The following is a 21,242-nucleotide window of genomic DNA, read 5'->3' on the forward strand; positions in this document are numbered from 1 at the left end:
TTTGCTTGTTTACATTCTACTAGGTCTTTAGGTTATAAGACCTCCTTATTTTGTTTCTCAGAAATCAGACATCACAGCTCATTTGTGAGACCCAAGCAAACAGAATAAAGGAGCCAAGGGAATAACTAACTGCTTTGCAAGGGGCCCCAGTGTTGGGGGTAGGGTGGAGTCGTGTAAAAAATTGATTAGAACTGCCTTCTCACAGCAGAAAAATGTATAAAAATTCAAAATGATAGTTTGGGTCAGAGTCCTTTGGGGACCCCTGTATTCAAATTAGGACATCAGGAATAAACACCAGGTCTAGTGGTTACAGACATAGCATCAAGGTCATAATCACTGAGTGAGTTGACAGAGTTCAGAGGGGTAGAGCTGAGCTGGGCACAAGGGTGGAAGGAAAACATAAGTTGACTTATTTTAAGTGTGTTTGCTTCAAATAGCACTGAACACTTTTGAGTGGAGCAGCAGCAGAGAAGAACATAATTTAAGTCTTGAGAACTAAGGAAGATCTGAGGATTAGGGAGTCTGACCTGGCTGCAGAGTGTGGCTGGATCCTGAAAATGCATTCCAGGCTTTGACCTCTTTATGATGAAAGCTAGGGATGGGTGACCCACTGGAGCATGGTGGCTAAAGAGGTAGCCTCATGACTTTGACTTAATTGCACCCAAATCCCAGTTCAAACACTTATGTGTCCTCTTAATTATAAGCTGGGAATGATGCTTCTTCATGCTTCAGTTTTCTTTCATTGTAAACTAGGGAAAGCAGTACTTTTCTCATAAGTTTGCTCTGATGGTGGAATGAATTCATATCTAACAAGAAATTAAACAAATGCTTAGTATATAAATACTAGTGGTTATAGTTATTTTCTTAGTTGGCAATAAAACTGTCTCACGGTCAGATGATCAAGCATAGCATCCCAGAAAATTATTCAGTTAATTTTTTAAGGCTTGAATTATGGTTTATTTCCTCAAAATCAGATATTCTTAAAAATTATAGGTTCTTCCTTGCATTCTCCTACTTACTTTTAGATTCATTAAAAAAATGTATATTATCAATTCATTCAGCAAGGTAATAAGTAGTAACTTTCTGAATCATTTTGAGGTTCTGAGTCTTAAGATATATATCACCTTCATTACTGAATTAGAGCATGAGCACAGAATTCTAGGTTCAAAGTATTCTTCACACTTTGTTGTTGTTCAGTTGCTAAGTTGTGATCAGTTGTGTCCGACTCTTTCCTACTCCATGGACTGCAGCATGCCAGGCTTCCCTGTCCTTCACCATCTCCCTGAGTATGCTCAAACTCATGTCCATCCAGTAGGTGATGCCATCCATCTTATCTTCTGTTGCCCTCTTTTCCTGCTCTTCGCTCTTTCCCAGCATCAGGGTCTTTTCCAGTGAGTCAGCTCTTCTCATCAAGTGGCCAAAGTATTGGAGCTTCAGCTTCAGCATCAGTCCTTCCAATGAATATTCAGGGTTGATTTTCCTTATGATTGATGATTGGCTTAATCTCCTTGCAGTCCAAGGGACTCTCAAGAGTCTTCTCCAGCACCTCAATTCAAAAGCATCAATTCTTCAGCGCTCAACCTTCTTTATGGTCCAACTCTCACATCCACACATGACTACTGGAAAAACCATAGCTTTGACTTTAGGGACATTTGTGGACAAAGTGATGTCTCTGGAGTTTTGCTTCTTGTAGTTTTAATAATTTTATTTTTGCTTTTGATGCTGTTCTTAATATTTCATCACATTATGAGTGCTTTAAAATGGTTTTCAAAATTTAGTTTATTCATCAGGAGATGTTTTCCATTTGGAAACCTGTGTCTTGCTTTAGTTCTGGGAAACTCTCAGCCACCACTATGGCCTGAATATTTGTTACCCTCACTCCAACACAAATGTTGAAACCCTAATCCCTGATGTAATGTTGTTTTTAAGGGGGCCCTTTGGGAGATAATTGGGGTTAGAATTGGTCATGAGGGTGTGTCCCAGAATGTAATTAGTGTTCTTATGTAACAGGGAAGGGTTAATTTGGAATTCACAATGAATCTACTCTGTGATTTTAACCCTTACATTGTCGATTTTGCTATTATAGGCATACATAATGGTCTGCCTCAGGGAGATGACCTGATTCTGCCCACCTGTGAAGGACTGTGACATTCTTAGATTCATTGTGTTGCCTTAAATTCTTTGTGTGGCAAATGGCAGGGACCTCCCTTGTCTGCTGCTTACTGGTGGGGCCCAGATATTCACATTTTGGGAGGCGGGCATCACAGGTAGATGTGGCATCTTTGATTGCTAATGACCGGAGATATTCCATTTCACACCACCCATGAAATCACAACTGATGCTTTTGAGCTGTGGTGTTGGAGAAGACTCTTGAGAGTCCCTGTGAGCCAGGAAGTGAGCCCTGACCAAGTGCCCAATCACATTGGCACCCTTATCTCAAACCTGCAGAGTCCAGAACTGTGAAAAATGGATGTTCTCCAGGCACCCAGTCAGTGGTCTTGTTACCTGACCAATGGTTGAATAAAGCAATCATTATCCACACAATTGTCTGAGCTCCACCCTATTTCCTTTCTTCTTCTGGATTCCCATTTGAATAGTACTAATGTACCTAGAATTCTTTTTTTATCTTCTAACAGATTTTGAATACCAAATACATTCCTGCAATCTTGACATCAAATATTGCAAAAACAAAACAAAAGCTAGAGCAAAACTCTCCCTTTACAGCTGTTCTTCATTCATATAGCTCCTATTCCTTCATGCTCAGTAGGAATATTGGTACATATTGCTAAACATACACCAGGCAGACCACAACTAACAACAAATAATCAAATGAGCAAAATTCTGCTGATAGTATTATATTGTTGACTTAGGATAGCATTACCTCTTTCCTTGCTCCCTCCAGTCATCAAAACAATGCAAAACCAAAATTTTATCAACATAGCTAGTATGTGTGTGCTGTGCTCAGTCACTTCAGTCTTGTCCGACTCTTGGCAACCCTGTGGACTGTAGCCTGCCAGGCTCCTCTATCCATGGGATTCTCCAGGAAAGAATACTGAAGTGGGTTGCCATGCTCTCCTCCAGGGGATCTTTCTGGCCCAGGGATCAAACCTGCACCTCTTATGTCTCCTGAGTTGGCAGATGGTTCTTTACCACTGGCACCACCTGGAAGGCCCGCTAGTGCCACCTGATAAGCCCATAGCTAGTGTCGAGACCGACTCAACAACCAGGGTTTCCAAAAGCACGATACGGCGGGAGAATGAGAAATGAGACACAAGAATTCAGAGAAAAGCGAGGATCAGGGGACCAACACCGCTTCAAGGTGAAGGTGCCGAAACTGAGTCCAAGCCAGCTTTGTTATACTTTCAGCCGTGAATGAAACAATATGTGGGGAGTTAAGCTATAACTCACATGGCCTTCAGGGCCAAAGAACAAAATGACCATTAACCACTGAGTAATTGGGAAACAGTAATCAATAACAAATCAGTAACTAAGACTAATATTTTTATCTATAGATTTTTCCACCAGAAACGTAAAACATGTGACTCTGAGATGCCAGTTTTGAAACAGTACCAACCCCAGGATCATACATATCTTGTTTTCAAGATTATGAACTGCTCCCTCTAGACTTATTCCAAGAGTCTTGTGCCTTATAGCATCCAGTTTAATCAATAATTATAAATTTATTTTGTGGCCCTTGCTGAGGCCTGCTTTTCTGTTATTCTTCTTGTCTCCTACAAGCTAGTATATCAATATATAAAGATTCCATTTTATTAGTTATCTATTTTTTTTGCTGTGCAGTGCAGCCTCTGGGACCTTTGTTCCCTGATAATGGATTGAACCCATGCTCCCTGTAGTGGAAGTGCAGAGTCTTAAACAGTGGACTGCCAGGAGAGTCCCTAAAGATTTTAAACAAGAGGTCAGTGAGAAAGGAATCTGGAGAAGGTTTGTGGGAAAACATGAATAAAACTTAGTCTGTGGTTTTAGAGAAGAGGTTTTAGAGAAGGTGAAACAATTTCTTGTCTGATCCCCCTCAAACCAATATGGACACATTGAATGTAATGCAAATAACTAGATCTATGCAGTGATATAGCCTGAGTCAGTCTCTGGTGAACCACTGGCAGTCAAGATGGACAATCCCTCGATCTGGAGCTTCCGTATGATGCATGGGTGTGTGTGTGCATGTGTGTGCTAAGTCGCTTCAGTTGTGTCTGACTCTTGGCAGCCCTATTGACCGCGACCAGCCCTATTGACCAGGCTTCTCTGTCCATGGGATTCTCCAGGCAAGAATGTTGGAATGGGTTGCCATGCCCTCCTCCAGAGCATCTTCCCATGCCCTCCTCCAGGGGATTTGACCCAGGGACTGAACCAACATCTCTTAGGTCTCCTGCACTGGAAGGCGGGGTTCTTTACCACTAGTGCTGCCTGGGAAACCTTGAGATTTTCCTGACCCAGGGATCAAACCTGTGTCTCCTGCATTGGCAGGAGGTTTTTTACCAGACCCAGTAACTGCATCTAAAACATCCGTCCAGACTCCATGTCTCTGGAGTGGGGACAATGGACATAAACTAGTTGGAGTTGTGCTTGGGGGTCGCACCAGCACTCAAATGAGAAGAACAGAAACATTTCCTGGATACTTCACTTAGTAACTAGTGAGCAATTTAACAGGAAACAGTTCACCTATGATAATCTCCATATCATTGCTCTTAATTATTCTACTAATTTAAAACTTTCTGTTTTTGTAGGAAAAAAATATCCTGGGGAAGCCACAAATTGCTGCCAGTTGGCAGACTAGGGAAAACATGAAGCCAGGAAAGTGTAAGTTACAATTTGTCATAATTCCAGTCTCTGTATGCAGACAGACATGGAAAATGTGGGCAATTAAGTAATTGAAGCAAAACCTTATCTATCTTTCTTTTTATTTGAGCTTCTGGCCAAGATAAACTTGAAAGGAAGAGTGTATGGGCTTGTAAAACTGAATCAGAGGGTGGGGCTAAGAGAAGGATGGTGCTAAAATTGCTAAAAATTACACCTACAGTTCAGAATTAATTAACTCAGCCACAATCTCTTACTAAAGGAACCCACTGCCAATTCTGCTCCAGTGGAAGAAAACAAGGTATTGTAAATATGTCTCTGTTTAAAAATATTTGTTAATGTTTTCTTTCTTCATTGAAGTGCCTAGCTAAAAAACAAGTTATCAAGACTTCCACAGAACAGAAATGATAGTTGAAGGCCAACCCCCAAGAATTCTGTGCAAGTCTGAGAGATTTAACCCTGAGCTGGTTCAAAGATTATGCTGGAAAAAGACTAAGCAGGAGAGCACCTTCATTTCCAAAGATGTGAGAGAGATGGTTTTGCCACGAATTGCTAAACTATGAATGATGATTTCTCCAGTCACATTTTTGGATTTGCTACCTTTGTATCTGTCAACAGGGGCAGAAAGAAATAGGATAGTCTCAGAATGACTGAACCAAAACCCTTCTACCCCTTCAAAGGACTGGACTTGGCAACATAAACTTGATCTCACTCATTTGTGTAGGGAACTATTGATTTGACTCTTTACCCACTACCCCTACCCAGCTTCAAGTCTTGGCCACCATTCCAAGGGCCATTAACTTTCCTCTCTTTCATGGAATAATCTAAGCCCCTAATCTTACACTACATGCTTATCAGAAACCCTGCCAGACTATTAATTCCCATAGAAATGGCTTTAGGTAAACTTAGAAGTACTGGGAGTATAGAGAGGTTATTTTCTGATATGCATGGCTCCACCAGGTAGGCAGTATTAGCACTGCTGGAAACTCAGGAGGCCTTGAATATCCTCTCATGGAAAAGGGGAGAAGAGTCCTTCCTGCTCCCTCCTCCAGCTCACCATCATCCCTCCTTTTTGCCTCCTCCTGCTTATCCTCTTTCATCACCCAATCCTTCCTTTTTACCATAAAACCTTAAAAGCAATAAAATATAGTGACAAAAGCATTTGCATTTAGGTTCCAGAGCCCGGGGTTGTGATGATAGCTTTGCTGTTAGATAACTATGCATGTTAATCAGCACATTTAACCTCTCTGGGCCTTAGTTTCCTAGCAGATAAAATGAGGCAATTTGATTAGAAGGAATGGAAGATTCTTTCCAATTCTGATTTGTTGGGAATATGTGTATCTATGATGAGACATTTTGATGAATGCTACTATCCTTTTCTTATTTCTATATTTCTTTAGTTAAGCCCCTTTACAGATTGAGATTTTGCATAAATGTGTTATTTATAGGTATGTATATTTATAGGTATGTATACTGATATATCGGAGAAGGCAATGGCAACCCACTCCAGTACTCTTGCCTGGAAAATCCCATGGACGAAGGAGCCTGGTAGGCTGCAGTCATGGGGTCGCTAAGAGTCTGGCACAACTGAGCTACTTTACTTTCACTTTTCACTTTAATGCATTGAAGAAGTAAATGGCAACCCACTCCAGTGTTCTTGCCTGGAGAATCCCAGGGACGGGGGAGCCTGGTAGGCTGCCGTCTATGGGGTCGCACAGAGTTGGACACGACTGAAGTGACTTAGCAGCAGCAGCAGCATACTGATATATGGGCTTCCCTGATAGCTCAGTTGGTAAAGAATCGGTCTGCAATGCGGGAGACCCCAGTTTGATTCCTGGGTTGGGAAGATCCCCTGGAGAAGGGAATGTCTACCCACTCCAGTATCCTGGCCTAGAGCGTTTCCTGGACTTTAAAGGAAATCAGTCCTGAATGTTCATCAGAGGGACAGATGCTAAAGCTGAAACTCCAATACTTTGGCCACCTGATGGGAAGAATTGACTCATTGGAAAAGACCCTGATGATGGGAAAGATTGAAGGCGGGAGGAGAAGGGGACAAGAGGATGAGATGGTTGAATGGCATCATCAACCTTATGGACATGAATTTCAGTAAACTCTGGGAGTCGGTGACGGACAGGAAAGCCTGGTGTGCTGTAGTCCATGCGGTTGCAAAGAGTTGGACATGACTGAGTGACTGAATTGAACTGAACTGATACTGATATATGGAGTAGTAAATGGCAACCCACTGCAGTATTCTTGTCTGGAAAATTCCATGGACAGAGGAGCCTGGTGGACTACAATCCATGAGGTCATAAAGAGTCAGTCTGGGCAACTGAGCATGCATACTGATATATCTATATACCTCCTGAAAACTGCAGAAGAGCAATTCATTCTGAAAAGGGAACATTTGACTTCTGACCTAGATTTTAGTCTTTACTTATAGTTTCCCCTGAAAAGATCACTCTCCATCCCTTGAATGGATAAATTATTTCATGAGAATTTCATCCCCAAATTCTGCATCTTTCAGAAAGCACTTTTCACTACTGGCTTAGCACTTTGGTACTTTTTTTTTAAAGGTGAGAATTGTTCTTCTTGTATGTTCTGGGCTGCATCTTATATACTAATGATGATATTAATAAGAGAGTTAATGAAGCTGAAAATAACTGGCTATTAATTTCCACAAGAAATTAAATTTCATCAGAGAGAATTATCATTTTCAGGGATTTGTTACAAGTATCTAAACTCTAGAATAATCATAAATCATAAGTAGAAAGATGTAAGTCCTAAGCCCTAAAATAGTAATTTTTCCTCTCTTCCCTTCAAGGTGATTATGCTTTGGCCATGGAGCCAAGCATTTTCCATATGAAAAAATTCATGAGTTCTTAAAAGATAAAGCTTAGGGGACTTTCCTGGTGGTCTAGTGGCTAAGACTCCCTGCTCCCAAAGCAGAGGACCTGAGTTTGATGCCTGTTCAGGGAACTAGATCCCACATGCCTCAACCAAAGACCCTACATGCCACAAATAAGACCCAGTACAGCCAAAAAAAAACACTGAAAAATAAAAGATAAAGCTTAATATATAGGCAGTAAACAAAGCATCATTTAAACGGACATAGCTATAAAGAAAACAGGGAGCTTATCTCCAAGACGGCACTGGATCTGTCAGGAGAAAGTGCTTATATTCGCTTTGACACTTTGTAGATTTCAAACATTTTATGAGGGTGTAGAGTTATTACAAAACTAGAGTTGTTGCTCTTTTTATTAAAATATGTTAGCCTAGAATTATCATCAGCTTCTGCAATAAGTAAGTGATGATGATGCTTCCGTATTATCAACTAGAGATGATTTAGGGGCTGAGAAGCTGTTTGGTTAAGGGTAAGCCTATGACTAGGAGGGGTTTCAAGAGTTTTCACTGTTAATTCAAATCATGGTAAAATCAAGACTTTGTCTGCACATATCTCTTCCTTGATTCAACCATTTAACTAGAACAATCTCCTGACTTTCTAAAGTTCTCATTCTAGGTTTCTCAGAGGGCCAGATGATATCAGTTCAAGACCAAGTTCTACACAACAGTGGCCCTAATGGGAATCTCTAGACCTAGGAATTCAGCTTATTTTAAATTATTCAATCAGTTTGAGAAATTATTTGGCTATAAAATGATAATAGTTTGAACTAACTATTTCTTTGATAGCGATCCAGTCTTAAAAAACTTAAATGAAAATATCAGAGTGATTAGAGGTGAAATTTAGAAGCTGAATACAATATTTTAAAAATATGAGAAAGCTTGAGTTTCTCTGTTCTTTAAGATCGGTTTCAGGGAGACTTAGTGAGTGAGAATAAATACAAGAGAGTCTTTACTTCTCTACAAGCATTTCCACTAAACTGTAAAAAATTTCAGGTGTAAATAGATTTTTCTAATGGTGACTAGAACCCAAACTATTAACACTCTACCTAAAAAATAAGTATTTGTAAGTTTCCATTTTGTGCAAAGTCCTGAGCTGGGTGCTAGTTGATGCACATAGAAGAGTAAGGAAATTTTGCTCTCAGGGAACTTATCTTAGAGTTGAAAAGTTATAAATATATAAAACCAGAACTAGCAGTGTGATGAGTGCCAAGCAAGTGGTGAAATTTACTTTATGGGACTTTGGAGGCAGACATGCTCCTGTGAACCCACAAGTTCAGAAATAGCTTCCAGAGGAAAAGATCTGAAGCAAAGTTGGGTTTCAACTTCTTATAAAGGAGGATAAAGGCTCTCCAAGAACCAGGATATCACTTATCAAGGTGTGAACAAATAAGGTTAAAAAGTATCAAAACAGGGGTAAAAGATAAGTGAGAAAGAGTACAAAGTCAAAAAGGTGTATAACTATTCCTCATTTACTGGTAAAGTCAGCAGGTATGTATTGTATTAAAGAGAAGCACTTGGCTGATTCCACTACCATTTATATTCTGGCTTTTTCAACAGGGAGCCACTAACTGACCAGGATCCAGGTATTCTCTCAGGAGTATCAGCTGTAGAATTTGAGGGAGTTCTCTTAAACTCTCTGGACTTCAGTTTTCTAATATTTAAAATAATATTGGTTATGTTCATTCAGTTCTTATGAGAGTATGGATAAAATATACACAGATTATTGTTGTTGGTGTTTAGTTGCTAAATTGTGTCCAACTCTTTGTGACCCATGGACTGTAGCCCACCAGACTCCTCTGTCCATGGGATTTCCCAGGCAAGAATGCTGAAATAGGTTGACATTTCCTTCTCTGGGAGATCTTCCTGCTCCAAGGATTGAACCCATGTGTCTTGCATTGGCAGGCCAATTGTTTACCACTGAGCCACCCTGCGAAGCCCCATATAGATTTTACAATGGATAATACATTCTTTTGTCATTTCAATGAAGTGGATAGAAAAGATAATTGTGTAAGCCAAAAAATCCATGTACAAAAATAAAACAAATGGAAAGGATTATTAACACGATCTTTAACTGCTTTATTTTTCTTAGATCTTCCCATTGGACTCTGTAGCAAAATCTATCAACCGATTTGCTCTGGAATTTGGCAAAAAGCTAACTGAATCTGCTGAGGGTAAAAATATCTTCTTCCTGGGGCATCTCAGCTTCCTTGGCCATGGTGTATTTAGGCACCAAAGGGACCACTGCAGCCCAAATGGCCTAGGTGAGTAAGAAAGATCAACTATCTTCTATTGTCTTAAAATGAAATGTTTCTTCTTTTTTTTGGGGGGGGGAGGCTTTCACTTTCATTCCTCTCCTGAAACCTGAATAATCCACATTTTACAATCATGTCTTCCAAAATAAAAGACACACAAATTTTGAAGACCTTAAAAAATAAGTCTGAGAGAGTGAATCAACTGACAGCTGTTTCTAGGAAAACCATTTAAGAATCCCTGTTCTCTGGCAAAATCAGTTGGAGGGATGAGGTTATCAAGTTTGGTTCAATGTTTAAAAAAAATTATTTTGATTATTAAAATATTTCAAGAAAATCATGACACATACTTTAATAGCGTTAGTCATCATCCTTCTAATCTTAGAAGGATTTCCTTAAAAACACAAATAGAGAACTTCTTTGGTGGTCCAGTGGTTAAGAATCTGCCTTTCCAGGTAGGGGACACAGTTTCTCAGGGAAGATCCCACAGGCTACAGGGCAACTATTGTAACCTGTGAGTCTAGAGCCTAGACTCCAAAATAAGGGAAACCCCACTTAGAGAGTAGCCCCCAGTCGCCTCAGCTAGAGAAAGCCTGCATGCCCGTGCGAAGCAGCAAAGACCCAGAGCAACCAACAATAAATAAATAAAATAATAAATTGATTTTAAAGACACAAATAGAAAAATCAGGTGACTTGATTCATGGACCTAACATTCCAGGTTCCTATGCAATATTGCTCTTTACAGCATCGGATCTTGCTTCCATCACCAGTCACATCCACAACTGGGTCTTGTTTTTGCTTTGGCTCCATTTCTTCATTTTTTCTGGAGTTACTTCTCCACTGATCTCCAGTAGCATATTGGGCACCTACCAACCTGGGGAGTTCATCTTTCGGTGTGATATCTTTTTGCCTTTTTATACCGTTCAAAGGGTTCTCAAGGCAAGAATACTGAAGTGGTTTGCCATTCCCTTCTCCAGTGGACCACATTTTGTCAGAACTCTCCACCATGACCCATCTGTTTTGGGTGGCCCTACACAGAACTGCTCATAGTTTCATTGAGTTAGATAAGGTTTGGACACATGGTATCTCCTCTTGGCTGCTCACTGCTCCAGCACTGCACAGATGCTGCTCACACATCAATTCTACTAATATCCCAAGCTTGAGAACATGATACACTTTATGCTCTGGTGACCATTTTGCCTTAGCTTGCTGGGGATTTCCTGACTTTAGTATCTGAAAGTCTCAGTCCTGGACAAGCCAAGATAGTCAATTGCCTGGACTAGTAATAAAAGATGAAGCCTAACTTCCTAAACTGACATAGAAGCTCAGCGTTACCTCGGGGGTCTTGCCTGTCTCTCCACTTCAACTCTAGTCATTCTCTGACTCAAAATTAATGCTCAGGAATTCTAAGTGGCACAGAATCCTGGAAGATTCCTGTGCTACCTCACGACCCCACACACCTGCTCCTATGTCCCCGCAGTCTGAAACTATCCCCTCTCCTGCCACTCCTAGCCCCTTTATGGCCACTGGATAACAACTCAGGGCCTCCCTCAGGGATAAGAGCCTTCCTACTTGCTCTCAAAGCCCCTTTGGAAAACTTTACCTTGACACTCACCATGTTGCTCCTAAAATTAACACTTCTTTGGTTGTTCATTGAAGTCCCTACCTTTCCCACTAGATTCAAAGACTCAAGTGCAATATTACTACCTTTTTCAAGTTTCTGCTTTGAATCACTAACACATAACAGCTTTGCTTATGGTAGTTGCTCTGAACATTAATGTTTATTGAAGTGAATTGAGGAAGCTGGCAGCACTAAATTCTCAGTTCTTGTTTTCATTGAACTAGTGACTCAGAAGCCATGCTGAGGCAGGAGTGACTGTTTTCCCTAACTTATGCCTGATTTGGATTTATCCAAATGTGAGTCTGGTTTGAGAATTATAGATTAAGCTGTATTTACAGAAAGAAAATATTTGTATTGTTCCAGATCATATGAGAAACAAATCTGATTGTACAGGCAAAAGCACATTGAAATACACAACACAGACTCAACATAGTAGCTGTGCTAAGTCACTTCAGTCATGTCCGACTCTTTGCGACCCTATTGATTATTGCCCACCAGGCTCCTTGGTCCATGGGCTCCTCTAGGCAAGAATACTGGAGTCGGTTGCCATGCCCTCCTCCAGGGGAATCTTCCTGATACAGAGATCGAATCCATGTCTCTTATGTCTACCTGCATTGACAAGCAGGTTCTTTCTACTAAAAATGGAAGCAATTATAGTGTCAGAGCTGAACTAAATCTCAGCTCTCAAATTCTTACCCTCTGCCTGCTTGGTTCTCTGGAAGACAGGAGAGGGCTTTATGAACAGGAAGGCAGGGAATGACTCAAGTGCTGTCTTTCACCCCAGCAAAGCCTTTCAGAGCTGAGTAGAACTGTCATGCTCACAAGATTGGTTTGCGTAAGGGTCTTGCCATCTTCCCCATATAGGCTGACCCACTCAAGGAACATGACAGAGTCCATTTCACCAGATCACAGAGCTGTCCAGATCTCCCTATGATGATAGAAATGTGCCATAAATCCGAGGGCTGCCACAGCAAATGACCACAAACTGTGTGGTTTAAACCAATGGAAATATAGTCTCTGATAGTTCTGGTGCTTTCCTAGTGGCTCAGTGGTAAAGAATCTGCCTACTAATGCCGGAGATGCAGGAGACGCAGGTTCCGTGCCTGGGTTGGGACGATCCCCTGAAGAAGGAATGGCAACCCACTCCGGTATTCTTGCCTGGGAAATCGCATGGACACAGGAGCCTGGCGGGCTACAGTCCATGGGGTCACGAAGAGTCAGACACGACTTGGTTTGAAAGAATGCAAGAACACAATTCTGGCTGCACGTCTGAAATTAAGGTGTTAACAGGGCTCTGTTGTTCAGTCGCTAAGTTGTGTCTGGCTCTTCACGACCCCATAAACTGTGGCACATCAGGCTTCTACTCCTTTGAAAAGTTTTAGGAAAGAAGCCACTCCATGCCTCTCTCCTAGTCACTCATGGTTGCTGGCAAACCTTGGCTTATAGAAGCATCTCTCTGATCTCTACCTCTGTTGATACATGGTTTTCTTCTTTTGCTCTCCTTTGTCTCTGTGTTTTCACAGTCCATGTGTCTGTTCTGAATTTCTCTTCTTTTATAAGAACACCAGTCATTGAATTATAGCCCCAACCTAATCAAGTATGACTTGATTTAACTTGATTCTATCTGCAAAGAGCCTATTTTGAAATAAGATCATATTTGCAGGGACTGGGGGTTAGGAATGAATGTATCTTTTGGGGAGGACAAAATTCAGCCCACAAGAGTAATATTCTCCCCCAAATGCACAACCTAAATATTATCTTGAGGAAGCATCAGACAAATCTGAACCGAGAATTAAGTATTCTTCAATTTTTTTTTCCCAAAAGTATCAAGGTCATGAAAGACAAAGAATGAATGAGGAACTGCCTCAGATTAAAGACGACTAAGAGGAAATGATAGCTAAATGCAACTTGAGCCCTTGGATTGATTTCTGGTCTAGAAAAAAAGGACACTATTGAAACAACAGATGAAATTTAAACAGGGGATGCCCCTGGCAGTCCAGTGGGGATGGGATCTTGCCTTCCAAAACAGGAGGTATGGGTTTGATCCCTGGTTGGGGAGCTAAGATCTCACTTGACTTGTGGCCAAAAAAACAAAACATAAAACAGAAGTGGTATTGTAACAAATTCAGTAAGAACTTTAAAAATGGTCTACATTAAAAAAAAAAAAATTTAGAAGAAGAAATCTAAATAGATCTGTTGATATTAAAAGTATTCTATCAATACTGACTTCCTGGTTTGAATCCTTGTATGTTACCATTTAATAGTATTTCATAATCATCAGTTTTATAAGTGTGGCATTTCACCAGGATGTAACTATATAATTTGGAATCTGTCCCTTTGCTCCTGTAGGAAAAATCCTGAATCTCCTACATGATGATGCTGTGGATCCTACAACCAGAATGGTTCTGGTGAATGCCCTTTACTTTAAAGGAGTCTGGAACATCAATTCTTAGTCCAAAATGCCACAGAAGTCTTTCAAAATAAACAAGGTAGGAGGCTGTTAGTAACCAGTATGCATTTTATAAGATATTACAAATGAAATTCTATTTTAAATTCATTCTATCTGAATATATGTTCCTGTAAACTATGGCTCTTTACTCAGGCAGGGACAACTGACCTAAAAGCCCCAGTTTCATCCATCTGGACATTACCCTTTCATTATTTTGTTCTCTGAAAATAGACCATGCACATATTTTATCACTCACCCCTTGCTGCGACTATGCTAGTGTAGGTGAGGCGTTTACTGCTTTTATTTCCCCGGTTAGAAATGCAGCGTGGCTAAGTGACTAGATTGATTTCAATTTTATTTATTTTGGTTTCATTACAGTTTCTCTAGTCAATAGAGAATGTCCAGTGTTTTAATGTCCAGTGTTTGTGTGTGCACATGTGTTAACTGCTCTTTGTGACCCCACAAAGACTTTGTGACTGTAGCCCGCCAGACTCCCCTTTCTATGGGATTTTCCAAGCAAGAATACTGGAGTGGGTAGCCATTTCCTCCTCCAGGGGATCTTCCCGACCCAAGGATCGAACGTGGGTCTCCAGCAGTGGCAGGCGGATGCTCTACCACTGAGCCATTGGCGAAGCCCCAAGTGACTAGAGCTGTGCTTCAGTTAGAAGGCTGCCAGAACCAAGATTCCACACTTCACTTACTACTTCTGTTCTTGTTCTACTAAACTAGCAATATCTTATGCCAAATTCTTACTTTTCCAGAAGAAAAATAAATAGAAAACATTGTAAAAGCTCATCTCTTTCTTTAAGGTTGCCCTCTGGGCTGGCACACAGAACACTTGTTTTTCTAGTTGGAATTTACTTCAGTAACAAGGGAGGTTAATGGAAGGTCACATATACACCCAAGGGCTGGGTCTTGGGACGTGAGTGTAAACAAGGATTCAAATATTGTCAGGATTCATTCTCTATCAATACCTTGGCCACCTGATGTGAAGAGCTGACTCATTTAAAAGACTCTGATGCTGGGAAAGATTGAAGGCAGGAAGAGAAGGGGACTACAGGGGATAAGATGGTTGGATGGCATCACCAACTCAGTGGACATGGGTTTCAGTAAACTCCGGGAGCTGGTGATGGACAGGGAGGCCTGGCATGCTGCAGTCCATGGGTTGCAAAGAGTTGGACATGCCTGAGCGGCTGAACTGAACTGATTCTGTATCTTTTCAACTCTGTTTCTCCCATCCTTCTTCTCTCAATCTGAAGTCTAACCTCCATTCTAGAGACCAGTTTGATAGGTCACATTCCAAATTCCTAGGTAAGGAACTGATTGGCCAAAGTTTGTGCAAATGTTTTAGTCCTGGGTGGATGATCTCATTTAAACAGTGCTGCTGAGGACATATTATTCTAACCATATGGTTGTGTGCAATAGGCAGTTTTTAGATAATCAGTGGGATAAGGATGGAGAAGGGACTGAATTTATAATCCAACAGACTAGAAGTAAGCTGGATAGTTACTTGGCTTAATAAAATCACTAGGACTTTTCAGCTGCAGGTGATAGGAAAGCATTCCAAACCAGCTCCAGTGACATGAGAATTGTATTAGTGTTAGCTCAAGAGCTTCTCTGATGGCACAGTTGTAAAGAGTGGGAGATGCCAGTGTGGGAGATGTGGGTTCGATCCCCTGGTCGAGCAGATTCCCCTGGTCAAGAAGATCCCCTGGAGAAGAAAATGGCAACCCACTTCAGTATTCTTGCCTGGGAAATCCCACAGACAGAAGACACTGGAGGGCTACAGTCCATGGTGTCACAAAAGAGTTGGACGTGAATAAGAGACTAAACAACATCAAAGCAATTAACAGGAACCAGGAGTGGGACCTCTAGAGTCTCAAACATAATCTGTTCTCTCTGCCCCTACCCCTGACCCATTATTATTACTCTCATACTCTAATATTAAAGATGAAATTTATCCATATGACAAGGGAATATGACTGCCCTGTATTCTACCTTCACAACTCTGCTATTAATAGAGAGAGAGTCTTGGCTGCTAGCTCTAACAGAATGCTCCCAAAGACGACTCTGATTGGTCCCACTCATATGCTTATCCTTGAGACAATCATTTCATCACAGAGCATCCTGAACGAACAGCCCTGGTCACATGACCACTACCTTAGCAGAAAGGTAGGACTTTGTGATTGACGTTTAGCTCCACATAGAGTGGATAAATAACAAGTCTACAATGTCTGAACTGCAGGGTTTTACTTTCGTTTACCATTAGCTTTACTAACATTTCATAATGTCATGTATCCACCATTACAGTATCATATAGAATAATTTCATTTTCCTAAAAATGCCCTGTACTCAACACATTCATCCCTCCCTCTAAGTCTCTGGCAATTGCTGATCTTTTTACTGTCTCTATAGTTTTGCCTTTTTCAGAATGCCAAATAATTGGAATTGCATAGTGTGCAGTTAGTAAGCAGTCTTCTTGGACCACCTTCCACTTAGCAATATGTACTTAAACATCCTCCATGCCTTTTTGTGGCTTAACAGGTCATTTCACTTTATTGCTGAATAATCTCCCATTGTATGGATGTAAGAGTTTGTTTACCCACTCTAAAGCTGCTATAAGCATTTGTGTGCAAAATTTTGTGTGAACATGTTGTTGACTCATTTTTGTGATCACCCAGGAGCACAGTTGCTAGATCACATGGTAAGGATGTGCTTAGCTTTGTAAGAAACTACTGCACTGCCATCGGGTATGACTAACACTTTGCATTCTCAATGGCAGAGAATGTCATTTCCATCTTCATTAGAGGTTTGTGTCACCGCTGTTTTGAACTTTTAGCCATTCTATTAGCTGTGGAGTGGTATCTTCTCTTTTAATTTGCAATTCCCTAAGCACATAGGGGAGAAGGCAATGGCACCCCACTCCAGTACTCTTGCCTGGAAAATCCCATGGACAGAGGAGCCTGGTAGGCTGCAGTCCATGAGGTCGCCAAGAGTTGGACACGACTGAGCAACTTCACTTTGACTTTTCACTTTCATGCATTGGAGAAGCACATAGGATTGAACACCTTTTCTTATGCTGTAGGTCTGCTTTTGGTGAGGTATTAGTTCATATCTTTTGCCTATTTTTTAAGTAGGGTTCATTGCTTTATCACTGTGAGTTTTAAGAATTCTTCACAAATTTCAGATACTGGTACTTTATCAAATGTGTTTTGTAATTCTTAGCTCCTAGTTTATTCCTTGTGTTTTCATTCTCTTAGTGAATTTGTTTTATGATATTAAAAGACTGTCTCAAATGTTTGAATCTGAAATGCAACTTACTTTCTGAATCATTGGAGTTTGCATAAAATTACATACTCTTTTAAGTGTTTGGTAGAATCCAGCTTGCCGTGATTCATAGAGGATGCCATAATACTGTCAGAGAAAGAAACTCGCACGTCATTTATTGATGATGTTATCCAGTAGAACGCATATTTCCAGAAACCAGGGTTTGGAGAATTTTATTCAGCATTTGGCAGAGGATCACCATCTTTGACTCAATGTTGCTAAAGAATTAAGAATTTGGTGAGAGATCTCCCCAGTGATTGTGCTGTATACATTCTACAGACTACAAGCAAACCAGTGCAAATGATATCCATGAAAGAAAAACTTCCAGTATTTTACATAGAAAACCCATAAGCCGTAGGCCTTCAACTCTACTATGAGAGCCATGACCTCAGTCTGCTCATACTACTGCCAGAAAACATTGGTGGACTGGATCAGGTAAAGCGATCAATCTATTCATACCTCTCTCCTTTCCTCTCCCCTTTGGTAATATTTGTTTTTTCTCTGTGAGTCACTGTCTATTTTGCAAATGCAAGCAAAGTTGCTTTAGTCATGTGTGACTCTGTGCCATGGACCCACCAAGTTCCTCTGCCCATGGGATTCTCCAGGCAAGAATACTGGGGTGGGTAGACATTTCCTTCCCCAGGGGACCTTCCCGACCCAGGGATCGAACCTGTGTCTCTTATGTTTCCTGCATTCACAGGCAGGTTCTTTACCACTAGCACCACCTGGGAACATTTATTTACATGGAAAAATAACTTTAAAAAAAAGCAGGATACAGGATGCTTGGGGCTGGTGCGCGGGGATGATCCAGAGAGATGATATGGGGTGGGAGGTGGGAAGGGGGTTCATGTTTGGGAACTCATGTACACCCATGGTGGATTCATGTCAATGTATGGCAAAACCAATACAGTATTGTAAAGTAAAATAAAGTAAAAAAACAAAACACATCAGTCTGACATGAAGATGGTTCTAGTGTTTATCCCTCCTGAGAAAAACATAAAGACATGATCTCCCAGTTCTTTAATTGCTGTACAGGAAGGCAAACAATGTACTTTCAGCCCTAGGTACTGTATTTTCAAATTATCATTTAAGCTTTACAAAACCTTATAAAGTTGATTTTACTATTCCTCAGGAAGGTTAAGTAGTCTACAGAAACCTTTAGCATTGGGTAGTCACACAAACAACAGCTAGAGATATTTATTGTGAGTAACAAAGCTGTGTAGGTTGATCATAACAATCTTTCAGGTAGCATAGGTCTTTTTCTTCCTTCTGGTAGAACCTATTTCATTAACTTTATGTTTAAGTGAGCCTTAGACATACATTTAAAAACATTAAACAGAGTCTAAAACATTGTTTCAATAACATTTTTTTTTTAATCAAGTGAACACTCTTCAGAAGATATAGTCTGTATCAGAGCACCTTCAAGTTATTATTTAAGTTATTCATCAGTTAAATATCTCTTAAGCCTAATTTTGGTCAGACCACATTTCTGAGCAATTCACATGCAATAAGTGGTCTGTCTGTCTTTGCCCTGTGCCTAATTTTCATGTGTGCCAGACTGTTGATATTTCTGCTTCCACTGCCCTACTAGTGTTTAGAAAGATTTCTAAATAGTGTCATAAAATTTGTAAAACTTGAGAGGATGGTAAAAATAAGACCAAGTGTGAATATTAAACTATTTGAGTTACATCATTATAAGAGAAGCCTTTTCTTAGAAAATGCAAGTTCCTGACCTGAAAACATTGTCACTTAAGGCACATCATTTACATATGTGTCTTTGATAGCAATTATTTGGATCTAGAAAACTTCAAAGTAGCAAAAGCATGTGCTTTAAACAAACATGTTATTTAAAAAGTCCAACATTGCTTTGTAGTCTATATATGTACACCTATGTGGCGATGGCACCCCACTCCAGTACTCGTCTGGCAAATCCCATGGATGGAGGAACCTCATAGGCTGCAGTCCATGGGGTCACTAGGAGTCGGACACGACTGAGCAACTTCACTTTTACTTTTCACTTTTATGCATTGTATAAGGACATGGCAACCCACTCTGGTGTTCTTGCCTGGAGAATCCCAGGGACTGGAGAGCCTGGTGGGCTGCCGTCTATGGGGTCGCACAGAGTCGGACACGACTGAAGCGACTTAGCAGCAGCAGCAGCGTGTGTATATACATATATATTTATTGTTTCAAAATTTTAAATATGAAGAGAAAAAGCAGCTTCAAAATTACTATTTAAAAAGTTATTACTCTTAAGATAGAAGGATTTTCTTTTCTTTACTTTTCTTTCTTTTTTTCCATGATTTATAGCTACTAGTTTCATACTGGTGTGATTATAGACATTTTATTTTATCTCAGATTTTGTTTTCGAAGGATTGTGTCCTGTGTTAATAAAGCTAACTTAACAAATTAGCTATTAAATTAGTTTATTAATTAATAAACTAGTTTTAAACTAGTTAATAAAACTAATAAAAATATTTTTTTTTGTTCCCTGGCATACAATATGTCCTAGAGTATATGCTTTTGTGTCGATGACATCTAAATGTATATTTATATTAATATATTTGTGTATGTAGTTTCTGTCATGCAAATTATCACAGAAGCACTTTCATTTCAAGGTCTAATCTACTAAACCTATATCCTGAGAACTATTAATCTGCAAAATGCTGTCAGCAGTGTTAAGGATCTCATTATAAACAAAAAACTTCCAAATGTGTGTGTTTTATTACCTTTGGTAATAGGAGTGATTATAATTCATCTATGTAATATCTAGAGGTCTCACTCAACCTCTATTTCTTAATTGGAAATTACTGACTCTTTCTTCATCAGCTGCAAATTGCAGCTGGAAATGGCGATCACCTACAAGAAGCTGAGTGAGTAGACTAGCGCAAACATGATGGAGTTGGGCAACGTGCAGTTAAACCTTCCCAAGTTCAAGCTGGAAGAGACTTATGATGTCAAGTCAACTTTGAGAAGTATAGGGATGAGTGATGCCTTTAACCAGAGCAAAGCTGATTTCTCAGGAATGTCCTCAGAGAGAAACCTATTTCTGTCCAATGTTTTCCATAAGTCTTTTGTGGAAATAAATGAGCAAGGTACAGAGGCTGCAGCTGGTACTGGGAGTGAAGTGAGTGTAAGAATTAAACTCCCCTCCATCAAATTCAGTTCAGACCACCCGTTCCTCTTCATCAGGCACAACAAAACCAACAGCATTCTATTTTATGGGAGATTCTGCTCCCCCTAAACCCTGCATGTCTCATCAAACAAGAGCATCTTAGTGTGAAAAATACACATATGATCGAAAACACAATTCTAATAAAACCAGTTTGTAGCCTGACTCTTTCTTATGCATAAATATTACCAAAATTATTTTGAAATAATATATTCTAGGGATCCTATGAGGCCTATATAGCTAGAGAGAATGGCTAATTTAATTTTTTTTAACATTTTATTTTAATGTCACTTTATTTACATTTCAGAAATTCAGTTATTCAATCAAATGCCTTACAATGCTTGACCTACCTGGTCACTGTATTTCCATTGTCATTTATATTTCACATGCATCATTTAGTGAAGAAAAATCTTTATACAGGTGATATAATGATATCACTGATATTAATATGTGAATTTAAAAGTATTCTAAAATAAAAATTTTATTAGAAAGAATTATTAGGGTAAAAGTTGTCACATTAACATCTTTGCATTTAAAAATCTTATAAACTAGAAGAGTAAATTTCTAGTTTATATAAATGCATATTGTCAGGTATAAGAAGATACTCTTAGTAAAATTTTATCTCCACAAAATTGCCTTTGTTTTTCCAACTCCTACTAAAAATGCTCCTACACAATGGCTTATTGGTAGTCTCATCAGCTCTGATTCTAA

At 39.9% G+C, this 21,242-nt stretch overlaps 1 pseudogene; it reads left to right on the forward strand.

Moving 5' to 3' along the window:
* The first annotated feature begins 3,256 nt into the window (after window positions 1-3,256).
* On the forward strand, window positions 3,257-20,603 carry LOC120880842 (annotated as a pseudogene).
* The last annotated feature ends 639 nt before the right edge of the window (window positions 20,604-21,242 follow it).

The sequence above is a fragment of the Oryx dammah genome, unplaced genomic scaffold (genome assembly GCF_014754425.2).
Source record: "Oryx dammah isolate SB20612 unplaced genomic scaffold, SCBI_Odam_1.1 HiC_scaffold_22, whole genome shotgun sequence".
Lineage (NCBI taxonomy): Eukaryota > Metazoa > Chordata > Mammalia > Artiodactyla > Bovidae > Oryx > Oryx dammah.